General features: G+C 36.5%; 1 protein-coding gene across 2 annotated transcripts in view; it reads right to left on the bottom strand.

Annotated features, from left to right (window-relative positions):
* The window catches only part of LOC5572998 (unconventional myosin-XVIIIa), a 381,144-nt gene extending 368,598 nt beyond the window's left edge, over positions 1 to 12,546 (bottom strand). For both annotated transcript variants that reach the window (XM_021852938.1, XM_021852942.1), the window contains exon 1: positions 12,462 to 12,546. The gene's annotated coding sequence lies outside the window, so the exon portion shown is untranslated. The remainder of the gene's footprint in view (positions 1 to 12,461) is intronic.
* Between the last annotated feature and the right edge of the window lie 397 nt (positions 12,547 to 12,943).

Genomic DNA, 12,943 nt, shown 5'->3' on the forward strand with positions numbered 1-12,943 from the left:
GATGAAGGACAATGAGTTCTTTCTATTGAATCGAAAACAGCAGTCGAAAACAGTCGCCCGGATAAGTAATTGACTAAAGAGAAAATCGATGAAGAGAAATCGATCATTGTAGTTACGCCCTTATGATACTCAACGCGAGAAATTATTACTAACTAATAGGGTCCCAATTTTAGTGCCAAACTCTTAAGTTTAGTCCAAGAACACATGTTTACTCATTTTTTTTAAATGTTTTCCGTTGGTTTGAGTTCAAAAAACATATTTTTTATATTTCTTCAGATTTTGTCACACCCCTTGAATTAAACTCAAATTTTGGGTATGTTTTGTTTTCCGTGTCCCTTCCAAAATGTCAGATAGGAACAACCCCAGTGTTAAAACTAAAACCCCTGTGGTGTTTTTGTCGACTAAGCGAACGTCAAAAAGAAACAAAAGTGTCAAGGTTCATTTATGGACCCAATTTTTAAATTAAAGTTTAAATATGATATAGTCGTTATTTGAGCGGGAAAAATTTCTAAAGTAGTTTCAGTAACATGCTTTTTCGTGTTATTACATAAAAACAAGATTTCATTAAACATTTTAGGACCCTATTATATCTGGCTGAAATCCTTACAGACTCCTGCAGAAATTTCTGATGGAATGCCAGAGGAAAAATCCAAAGGAAATCCCTAAAGGAATCTTTAGAGATACTCTTAAAAGAACACCAGAAGATGTGTCTCAAGGATTTTTTGTAGAAAACCTAGAGAGGTTCATGAAGAAATCCATGTAAGAATTCCTGCCGATTTTCTAAAAATATTTTTAAGGAATCTTTGAAGTAAATTGCGAAGGGATTTTTGAAGGAGGAATTCTTGAAAAAAAATCCAGAAAGATTAATTTGGATGATCCCTGAAGAAGTTCTTATACGAATCCTTAGGGGAATTCCATGAAGTGTTCCAGGAGGCCTCCCAGAAGACATCCATATTAGAAATCAATGTAAGAATTTCTAAAAATTTCCCAGGTACAATAACTGGCGGAAGAAAAATCAGAAACAGTAACTGGGATAATCTTCGGTAGTTGTTAAACTTCCACTCGGCTGGTTAGCCGTAAACCACGATTCAAATTAAAAACAAGTATTTATTGAGCAACGGACTCATGTTCCGTAACCGGTCGTTTGAGAACGTCGCGACCCATTGAAAGCCCACACAATAGAAACCTCAGCCAGCGCAGTTGCTGGCTAGTGTAGTGTGCTATTCCTATACCTAAAAAACAATGCGCTCTCGGGCTAAGCATTGGATATATATAGAAAGCGTTGTGTTTGGATGGGCATCTAATTCTTCCGAAAGAGGTGCACTTTGGGAAAAAGAACCACGTGATTATTGAGCTGAAATCGAATTCAGGTTAACTTCTGCGTTCATGAGTCCTCTCATGGCGTAGTGGTTAACGCGCCCCAACTAGAGATCGGGGAGTCGTGAGTTCGATTCTCAACTTTTTCACATCAATTTGTCCATCTAATCCAATTGCAAATTATATGTAATGTTTAGCTTTTCGGTAGTTGTTAAACTTCCACTCGGCTGGTTAGCCGTAAACCACGATTCAAATTAAAAACAAGTATGGGATAATCTGTTAAGGAATCTCTGGGTTAGTTCCTGTCGCCTTCTTGAAGGAGTAGGAAGGGGTTTCTCTCAAGTAATTTCATGTACCAATCCCTTTAGGTCTAGGTATTTTTCCAGCATTATTTTTTAAATTACTCCAAAATTCCTTAGTTTTGGAGTACAGTTGACTCTCCACACCTCGACATTCTATAACTCGATATACTCTATAACTCGATGGATTTTTCGGTCCCTTCACATTCCCATACATCGCGCTCTCCATAAGTCGATATTTTTAGAACTCGATGTCTCCACTAGTCGATGTCACGTGAGAGGTGAATTTCTCTCCATAACTCGATATCTATTTCAAAATCATTTTTTTGGAAACATTATTTAATTCTTGTTTGGAGGTGTATAAATACTTGCAAGTTTTATTAAAAGTTGAAAAACATGAATATAAATAAAAATATTGTCAGTAAAAGAAACGTGACTTTCCGAGCATTTCGATTTTTTTTTTTCAATTGATAGTTATTAAAATACTATCAACAAAATAGTATTGCTTTCTTACAGAAGTGATCATATATGTATCACAAATACAGAAATTTGTTCCTTAGATTTTGTGATTTTTTGTGTCGGTATATTCCATAACTCGATAATTCTATAAGTCGATGGTCCCTTGAATATCGAGTTATGGAGAGTCAACTGTAATTAAAAAAAATGCTGGAAAAATACCTAGACCTACCCTAGAGAAATTTCAGGAGTAATCTTTGTTACTATAATGGTAAAACCCTGGAAGAGTTCCTGGATGAAGCCATTGAGGTATTATCGGAAGAATTCTAGGACGATATCATGAAATAGTTTGTGGAAAAATCTCGGAAGGAGATGCTAGGAGGTTCATGGAACAATCCCCTGAATAATCAATGGAAGAAATTCTATAGCACTGACGGGCGGAATATCCGTTTTAGAAGAATACTTAAATTAATCTCAAGAGGAGCTTTGAAAGAAACCTCTTGAGGAACTCTTGGTGGAAATTCTAGAAAATTTCTTGAAAACGTACGACACAAGAAACAATTGAAACAATCCCCTGAAGAATTACTAGAGGAATACTTGAAAAAATGAAGTAAAAAATTCTCAGGTGGAATTCCTTGGCGGATTTTTGGTAGAATTTTAGGAAGAATTCTATAAATTTTGAGAGTTTTTGAAAGTATTACTTGAGTAATTACTGTAGTAATCGATGGAGAAATTTCAAATGGCATGAATTTCTGAGAGGCCTTAGAAAAAAAATAGAATGTCCTTGAGAGTCCTAGGAACTCCTGGAAAAATCCTTGGAGGAATTCCTGGGCAAATATCTGTGAAAATGTTATCATGGCTAATCGAAGAATGCATCTCTGCCACCATGACTTAAATGCAGATATGCTTTTGCTCATGATTTGTTCAAGTTCATGCTCGTAGCTATTAAACGCGTGAGCATGAGCAAAGTTCACATTTGGCTATATTGCCGTTCTACGCATATTTGTCCCGCGGTTTACATAGAACATGGGACAAGTAGGCGTAGAAGCAAAGACAAAGAAGTGTAGTTCATTACATGCTTTGCAGAAATCGCAAAGTATAGAAGCATGGAGAAGCTTAATGATGCAAACCCAGCATGCTTGATTATGACGCGTATAATTTTGAATCTAGGTACCATTAATGTCAATTTCTTTAGCTCACTCAGGGTGGCCACCCAATTTCGATTTTGAAATTCCCGCTTTTTCCCGGTTTTCCCGGTTTTCCCGGTATATTTTACAAAATTTTCCCGGTTTTTGATCCATTCTTTCCAACGACTTTAATTAACTTTTCCTAAATCGTTTCTATGAAAAACACTTCAATTTTTTTTAATCGTTTTAAATTTGTTTAGTTGTGTTTCCATAGTAATTTGAATGTTTATCAATACTTTCACTATTGGAACAATAAGTTGACTATTAGATTGTTCTAATCTATATAACATGTTATTCTGAAATTTATGGCATAGTATAGTATTCATCTGAATCAACTTGTCTCGCGTTCGTCGAAGATCAATGGAGCTCTGGAGCTATATATCATAGGGAAGAGATTGCTAATTGTACGTATGGTACTTATAGACTTGACAGCTCAACAATAATCATTAATTTTCAAAAGTCACGGTCTACTAAGACATTTGTCGAGCTACCACATCTCTTTTTCTTCGACGAGTATCGCAATCTATGTCATTACCATATTTTATTCGAAATTTCCTTGTTTTTAAAGCTGTCTTTTTAACACTTTTTCCAACTTCTGTTTCTGTTTTCCAACTTTGTTTTTCCAGTTCCACCTGCCTTCTTCGGTTGTTTTTTCCCGTTGTAAGAACGCTTCCCTCGTGTACCCTATCGCACATTTTCGGCTTATCCTGTAGGATTTTCCTCAGCCGGCAAGGCGTCTCCCTCCAATGTATCAAGACATTTCTGTTTCCTTCGATCAGAATTCTATCTGCCTTTTTAAGGAACTCCCTCCTCTGAGGCGAGAATTGTTTTGCTTTCTCCGGTCAGATTTCCACCGGCCATGTGGGTATCTCTATCTTAACAGGCGTGATATCCTTGCTTTCTGCGGTTGGATTTTCATCCGTCCCGTCGTTAAAGCGACTCCCTCATATACGAGGCGAGACATTTTTGCCTTCTCCGGTCAGATTTTCATCTGCCGTTAAGGCGCCTCCCTCCTAGGAGGCGAGACTTTTTCGTTTTTCCTCCTGTCTGATCCGATCAGATGCTATCCGTCGGGAATGCAGACAATTTATATTTACCTCTAGTTGCAGGTGCCGACTAGAATTTTCAACTTATCCGCAGAAGGTTCTTGCTCGTCGCCAATGTGGTACTTATAGACTTGACAGCTCAACAATAATAATTAATTTTCAAAAGTCACGGTCTACTAAGACATTTGTCGAGCTACCACAATACCAATAAAACAGATCCTACTCTTGACACGACAGTGGTTTAGTTTGAATGCTATTTGAACCATATTTACCAACAATATAACCTTTAAGCCAAACATCGAATTTTCATGTTCAAGTGTCAAGATCTAGAGAACGTGACAACCGTACGCTTTGAAAATTTGATGGATTACAACAATTCTGGTGATCATAAAACGAACAAAATTTCAGCACTACACATTTTATATGAGCTGTAACAGCTTGATCGTTATTAAAATCTTAAATGAGCCCTTATTCAAAATTTTGTCGATTAGATTACTAGTGACATATTGAAAGATTTTATAAATAAAGACTTGTTTCAAAGTTGTGGTATTCAGCAATTACAGAAGAGTACAAAACCAATCTGCAATTAGTAATTAGACTTTTTGATTCAAAAAGTCGAGTACAAAAAGTTAGAGAAAAGTTGAAAAAACATTGGCCCTGACAGTGCGAGCACAAAAAATCAAAAAAATAGTTCGAAACATTGCTAAGAGTGAAACATTTTGTAAGAAATATGTGTAGGATAGTAGAAATTAAATCATTAATGTTTGAAAGATATTTGTTCAAAATTTAGGATGTCTCATGGCAATATCATTAAACATAACTACTTTCTATAACTTATTTTGATTACAGCTTGAAAATGTTCTTTCAAAACGATTTTCCCGGTGATCTTCTCAAATTCCCGGTTTTTCCCGTCTTTTTCCCGGTGGATTTAAATTCCCGTCTTTTTCCCGCTTTTCCCGTTTTTCCCGGCTCGGTGGCCACCCTGCTCACTACTTTAAGAATACTGCTGCAAACTGTTTTGTTCAAAACGCATCTCTGCTTAAACGATAGCAAACAACTGATAAAAATAAATTCTTTCCAACGACATCCATATTAAGAGCCTCGCACTTAGGCTGAGGGATAAATAGCGCCCTTAACTATCACCATTGTCATACATATTATTCGATACCAACATACTTTTTTTAATTTCAACTTTTCTCAAACAAAACCAAATGTTTTACTTGCTCCTAACGCAAAAAGTTATGTACAATAGGGTAGAAGTACCGGTTTCGGCAATACGCCAGTCGTAACCATAGTGGATTATGCATCGTTTTACAAGTCAATCAGCATAAAACCTTTTGTGTTCATTCACATCATTGAGCTACATTCATTTACTCGACCGGAATGTGATCTGAAAATGAAAAAAAAAACGTTCAGAATTTCTGAATCCTTATTTATCAATTTTTATCTTCGATAATATTGAACAAAATGAGTATTGTAGGAATCATCATGGAATAACTTCCAAATGTTTCAGAGATAATTTTCGAAAAATCATTGTTTGAAAATTTATTGTTTAATCAGCAATATAACAAATATTAAAAAAAAGGGAAATCTGCTAACGCAGTGCATTGCCGCACACAGGAGTAGAAGGACCAATTTCATGGCCGAAATGTTCAAATTTGCCTAAATAGCCTGTTATAAATTAAAAATCTGTGAAAGCCCAGTTTAAGTTTACTTGAATACATTTTGAATTGAAAATCATTATTATCTTTCATAATAGGTCATTAGAATATTAGAAACTTGGCATTTTTTTTTTTTAATTTCTTTATTAGTATCATTCCAAACATTACATTCATTTCTTATATCTAGGTGTTCTGTGTTATTTGACAACACTATCATCCTAATTTGGTAAAACAAATTTAAGATTTTATTAACATTTTTGCCTACAACATATTACATTTCATTTGCCGTAGCAATTCAGTTTTTTTACAGGTGAGTTGATTTCACCTGCTTATAAGAGAAAAAAAACGTTTTTAATATAATTAACCTAACTTAACCTAAACATATAACGCATTAATCGTGGCAATAGAAGATTGTAACGATTTTTGCCTGAAATTATTAATGATTGTATTTGACATTTGTTCCAATGTTTCAACATTGGATATTCTATGTAACTCATTGGTACTATACCAGGGAGGAAGCCTCAGAATCATTTTCAAAATTTTATTTTGAATTCTCTGCAGAGCTTTCTTCCTGGTATTACAACAGCTAGTCCATATTGGTACAGCATACAACATGGCTGGCCTGAAAATTTGTTTGAATATCAACAGCTTGTTCTTAAGACAAAGTTTTGATTTTCTATTAATAAGGGGATAGAGACATTTTACATATTTATTACATTTGGCTTGAATGCCCTCAATGTGATTTTTGAAAGTTAAATTCTTATCTAGCATGAGCCCTAGATACTTAACTTCATCTGACCAATTTATTGGAACCCCTCTCATCGTGACAACATGTCTACTTGAAGGTTTCAAATAAAGAGCTTTTGGTTTATGTGGGAATATTATTAGTTGAGTTTTGGAAGCATTAGGAGAAATCTTCCATTTTTGTAAGTATGAAGAAAAAATATCCAAACTTTTTTGCAATCGACTACAGATGACACGCAGGCTTCGTCCTTTGGCGGAGAGGCCTGTGTCATCCGCAAACAAAGATTTTTGACATCCCTGAGGTAGCTCAGGTAAGTCAGATGTGAAAATATTGTATAATATTGGTCCCAAAATGCTGCCTTGAGGAACACCAGCTCTTACAGGAAGTCTTTCAGATCTGGAGTTCTGATAATTAACCTGAAGTGTACGATTTGACAGATAACTTTGAATTATTCTAACAATGTATGTTGGAAAATTAAAGTTTTTTAATTTTACAATCAAACCTTCATGCCAAACACTGTCGAATGCTTTTTCTATGTCTAGAAGAGCAAGACCAGTAGAATAGCCTTCAGATTTGTTGGAACGGATCAAATTTGTTACACGTAAAAGTTGATGAGTGGTCGAATGTCCATGGCGGAATCCGAACTGTTCATTGGCAAAAATTGAATTTTCGTTGATGTGGGCCATCATTCTGTTCAAAATAACCTTTTCAAAAAGTTTACTGATGGAGGAAAGCAAACTGATTGGACGATAGCTAGAAGCTTCTGCAGGATTTTTGTCTGGTTTTAAAATTGGAACAACCTTAGCATTTTTCCATTTGTCAGGAAAATATGCTAATTGAAAACATTTGTTAAATATATCAACTAAAAATGATAAGCTACTTTCTGGAAGTTTCTTGATGAGGATGTAGAAAATTCCATCATCGCCAGGAGCTTTCATGTTTTTGAATTTTTTAATAATAGTTCTCACTTCTTCCAAATCAGTCTCCCAGGCATTTTCGAAAACGTTCTCTTGATTGAGAATATTTTCGAACTCCTGAGTAACTTCATTTTCAATTGGACTAGTAAGTCCTAAATTAAAATTGTGCGCACTTTCAAACTGCATAGCAAGTTTTTGAGCTTTTTCGCAATTAGTTAGTAATAATTTGTTTTCCTCTTTCAATGCCGGTATTGGCTTCTGAGGTTTTTTCAAGATTTTCGATAATTTCCAAAAGGGCTTAGAGCCAGGGTCCAATTGAGAAATTTTATTTTCAAAATTTTTGTTTCTTAATTGAGCAAAACGTTTCTTGATTTCTTTCTGCAAATCCTGCCATATAATTTTCATAGCAGGATCGCGAGTGCGTTGAAATTGCCTTCTCCTCACGTTTTTAAGACGGATCAAGAGTTTAAGATCATCGTCTATAATCACGGATTCAAATTTTACTTCACATTTTGGAATTGCAATGCTCCGGGCTTCAACAATGGAATTTGTTAAAGTTTCAAGAGCATTGTCAATATCAAGTTTAGTTTCTAAAGAAATGTTAACATCAAGATTGGAGTCAACATACGTTTTATATATATTCCAGTCGGCTCGTAAATAATTGAAAGTGGAGCTGATAGGATTGAGAATCGCTTCATGCGATATTTGAAATGTAATAGGGACATGATCAGAATCAAAATCAGCATGAGTAATCAGTTGGCTACAAAGATGACTAGAGTCGGTTAAGACCAAATCAATCGTAGATGGATTTCTAGAAGAGGAAAAACATGTGGGGCTATCAGGGTATTGAATTGAGAAATATCCTGAAGAGCACTCATCAAATAAAATTCTGCCGTTGGAATTACTTTGAGAATTATTCCATGACCGATGTTTGGCCTTAAAGTCACCAATGACAAAAAATTTTGACTTATTGCGAGTCAATTTACGCAAGTCAGTTTGGAGCAAATTAACTTGCTGTCCAGAGCATTGAAAAGGCAAATAGGCAGCTATGAAAGTATATTTACCAAACTGTGTTTCAACAGAAACACCTAAAGTTTCAAAAACTTTAGTTTCAAATGATGAAAACAGTTGATGTTTTATACGCCTGTGAATGATGATTGCAACTCCCCCACAAGCCCCATCAAGTCGATCATTACGATAAACAAAAAAGTTAGGATCTCTTTTGAGTTTAGATCCAGGTTTTGAATACGTTTCGGTAATAACTGCTATATGCACGTTATTAACCGTAAGAAAATTAAACAGCTCGTCCTCTTTACCATTCAGAGAACGAGCATTCCAATTTAAAATATTTAAATTATTATTTGGATCCATTAGAAAAACGTAATCCAATAACAATTTGATTTGTAAATTTTACACCAACTTGGACTGCTTCAGTCATAGTGGTGGCTTTGAACATTGCATCAATCATTAGATTCAATTGTTCAGTTAGAAAATTAAAATCAGAGGCAGACATGTCATGTGAGTTCCCATTGGAATTTCCGGTAGACGAAGAAGCGGAGTTACCTGTGGCGGTAGGGTTTTTTCCATTTGATTTGAAATAAGTAGAATGGGTACCCATGGATCGAACAGGGGAGGAGTTCAAATTACCTGCTACGATATCGGCAAAGGATTTACCGTGGGTAGATACATTCGAAATAGAAAGATTCGAACGGCTACCCGACGGATTAAAATTAGTTTGTGAATGAGCATGATTATGATCTTCCTGATGGGTATGATTCATGATCAAGCGATCGTTAACTGAAAAATGAGCATTGTTCGATACTCTACCAGGCAAATTCCGGAAACGACCGTTATCGTAACGGATATTATCTTTCATCTGCCTGGCACGAGCCTCAATGACCTTTTTGCGTGAAGGACAATTCCAAAAATTGGACTTATGGTTAGCCCCGCAATTACAACATATGAATTTGGTGGTATCTTCCTTCACTGGACAGACGTCTTTGGCGTGAGAAGAACCTCCGCAAATCATGCATTTAGCATCCATGCGGCAATTTTTGTACCATGACCCCACTTTTGGCACCGACGGCACTGAGTGGGGTTCTGGTAATTTCCTCCAGGTTTCTGGAAATGTTCCCATGTCACACGGACATCAAACAAAAGTTTTGCTTTTTCTAAAGCTTTAATATTATTTAGTTCTTTTTTGTTAAAGTGAACTAAATAAAATTCTTGAGAAAGCCCTTTCCGAACAATGCCAGATTGGGTTCTCTTTTTCATAATGATTACTTGGACTGGGGAAAATCCAAGCAAATCATTTATTCCATTTTTGATCTCTTCATGTGATTTATAGTCACTTGAGAGACCTTTCAAGACAACGTTCAGTTTTGTCGTCATAAGTAAAAAAATTGTGCTTCTTCTCTTCAAGATGTCTGAGAAGAAGTTCACGATCTTTAAGAGTTTCCGGCAAAACGCGACAGTCTCCTTTCTTTGCGATTTGGAAGGAAACCTTGATTCCCCTAATGGAGTTCAAGATCTCCTGCCTGAATCTCGCAAATTCGGAACAACTGACCACGATAGGCGGCACTCTTTGCTTCCTCACTTGAATCAAAGAGCCTGGGCTAGAGGCTGCTTCGATTTGGTGTTCGGAAAATTTGTCTAGAGCATCGAACTGATTGCTCATTTCGATACAATTATTCATTTCACCCTTGGAAGAAATTTCGCATTCCGGGGAAGCGTCCTTTTTTCCATTCTTGCCACGTGTAGTGACAGTTTTAAAACCCACTTTTTTGGAAGGAAGTAGTGAATTCAGAGATTCACCCTTCCTTTTGTTTGTTGTTGATACCATGTTTAATTAATAAACGAAAGAAGGCGTGACCTTCGAAAGGTTTTTTCCCAAGACGGTGTCCAAGAAGGATTACCACCGCTAGCTTTCGCCAACGGGTCCAACGAAAAATCGAAGGCACGGGTCCAAACAAGGATCGTAAAGGGATCAATAGTAGAAAAAATAGTACTGAAAAGTACTGTTTTAGTAGCACTGAAAAGTACCGTTTTTAATTTTAGCACTGAAAAGTACTGTTTTTGTAGCACTGAAAAGTACTGTTTTATTGCTTTAGGTAGTTTTTAAGAAAACTTCCAAGAGCAGAGAGAATTCGTGTACGCACAGCACGAAGGTACGATGCGCACTGAGAAACTTGGCAATAATATACTCTTCAATACGACGCATCTGTGGCATATTATGAGTTCAGTTGCTATTCTAAACCGATCCTGCCAAAGTGAATCAGAAGTGTCTATGATAGGATTCGATTCTCTATTGATTATAGTGTAATAATTATACTGCACCAACTACAATTTAAGTTGAATTGCCTGAAATGGTTATTTATGATAATAATGCTACATACTCACTATGTCCCGTCTACCCCTATATAATTTTCAATAAGTTCGAGTCTACGCTTTTTTTCTATCTTTATTGACGAGTTTTTCAGCCCTGGCTAGCTCGATTGTATAACATTTTGCGGTACATTTACTTCGCGGTACGACATTTGGTGGTTAGTACCATTGGGCGGCATGTCACTTCACGGTCAGTACAATTTCGCGGTTTATACTGAGATGTTTCATCTATCTTAACAGTGCAATTTGGAAGAAAGCCTGTGCTTAAAAGAAGGGTAAATCACCGATGAAAATGTTATTAGTGGTACTGCCAACAATTTTCAGTGCAACTTGCAGGAAAAAACATACCGCGAAACAGTATGGACCGCGAAATGGTACTAACCGCAAAACGGTAAACCGCGAAATAGGACAACCAGCTAACTCATATCGGAACAAACGGTCTTACTCACTATAAATTTCACGTCATACTACTTGGAGAGTTCCAAAATTCTAACTGAAATCAACTAAGCAACACGTTCTGGACAATTGGCACCACCAGATGCACCGCTACTTCACCAGTTCCTGATGGAACTCCTGCTGAATATATTGTTTATAGCTGCTGTCTGGTCTTTACAGTGTTTTACTGGTTTCACAACGGCCGCGGGGCATTTTATCGCAGCACCGATAAGTCCAGCATTTCATCCAACGTCTGTGTTCTGCAATAAAATATTCAGGAAGTTTCTCCTTAATTTTCAAATTTATCTCGCAAGAACTTCCTATTTCGTTAACAATTCCAGCATTTGGATGCCTACCAATTAGATTGGACACCAATGTAAATCTCCTGCTTTCCCGGACCCACTTTTATGTTCAAGGCGAATGATGCGAACAAAACACAAAGCGATAGAAAATGACATTTCCATCATTTCGTTTTCATCTGTTCTTTCTCACACGCACACATTTACACGTGGCTGAGTTCTTTCAGTTACCGGTTTTGGTGCTTACCGAACGGGGTACTAAATTTAATCCCGGATTTTCTAAAATCGGGATTAAATCTGGTATCATCTAAGATGGAGCTTATCACCATAGTGTATGTTTATTTGTCAGTGGTTTTATCTGAAATTGTAATGTTGAGCACTAGACTTGAGATAGCATTTTTTCACGTCTTCGTATAAAATTTCATTAAAGATGTAAGCATTGATATTGCAACATTGGTGTTCACCTGTGTTCACAATCTGAATCTGTTCGCAGTCTGGGACAAAACGGTATCATGGCTCTTGTCATAAACATGGGACATGTATGATAGACTGATTTGACTGATTTCACTTTTATTCTCATTGGGATTTATCACTATAGTTCGTGCCAGTACCATTTTTTTTAACAAATAATGATCACGAAGACTAAAAATATTGCAATACAATGCAAAAAGCGCTGAATAAAATAGAAAATTCATGGTAAAATTCATATATTTACCTAAACTTTTCACTGTTTTCACTTCACTGTTGTGCAGGGCGGAGCAAGATGGAGACTAGGGGTGTCGCAAACCTGTCGGTTCAATTATTCGATCTTGCCTATAGGCTAAAGAGACTAAAACAAAGAGACGAAATCACGCGTAACAATTGAAAAGGGCCAAGGGTTCATTCATTTATTTCATAACGCTGAAAATTACCATTTTTGACACCCACCCACCCCCTCGTAACGCCTTTTATATGAATTTTCCACAAATTTTGTATGAGCCGTAACATCATGAGGACACCCACCCACCCCTTCTAGCGTTATGAAATTTGTGAATAAGCCCCAATCCTCAGATCGTTGATTGTACACGCAAAAAAATTGTGCGGTAAAAACTACCATTCTAGGGGGTTAACTTAAGCGCTCGCATCGGCAATTTTCAGCAGAGGGTTCATTCAAATATTACGTAACGCAAAATTTGCCAATTTCAGACCCCCTCCCTC

This window comes from Aedes aegypti, chromosome 3 (genome assembly GCF_002204515.2).
Source record: "Aedes aegypti strain LVP_AGWG chromosome 3, AaegL5.0 Primary Assembly, whole genome shotgun sequence".
Classification (NCBI taxonomy): domain Eukaryota; kingdom Metazoa; phylum Arthropoda; class Insecta; order Diptera; family Culicidae; genus Aedes; species Aedes aegypti.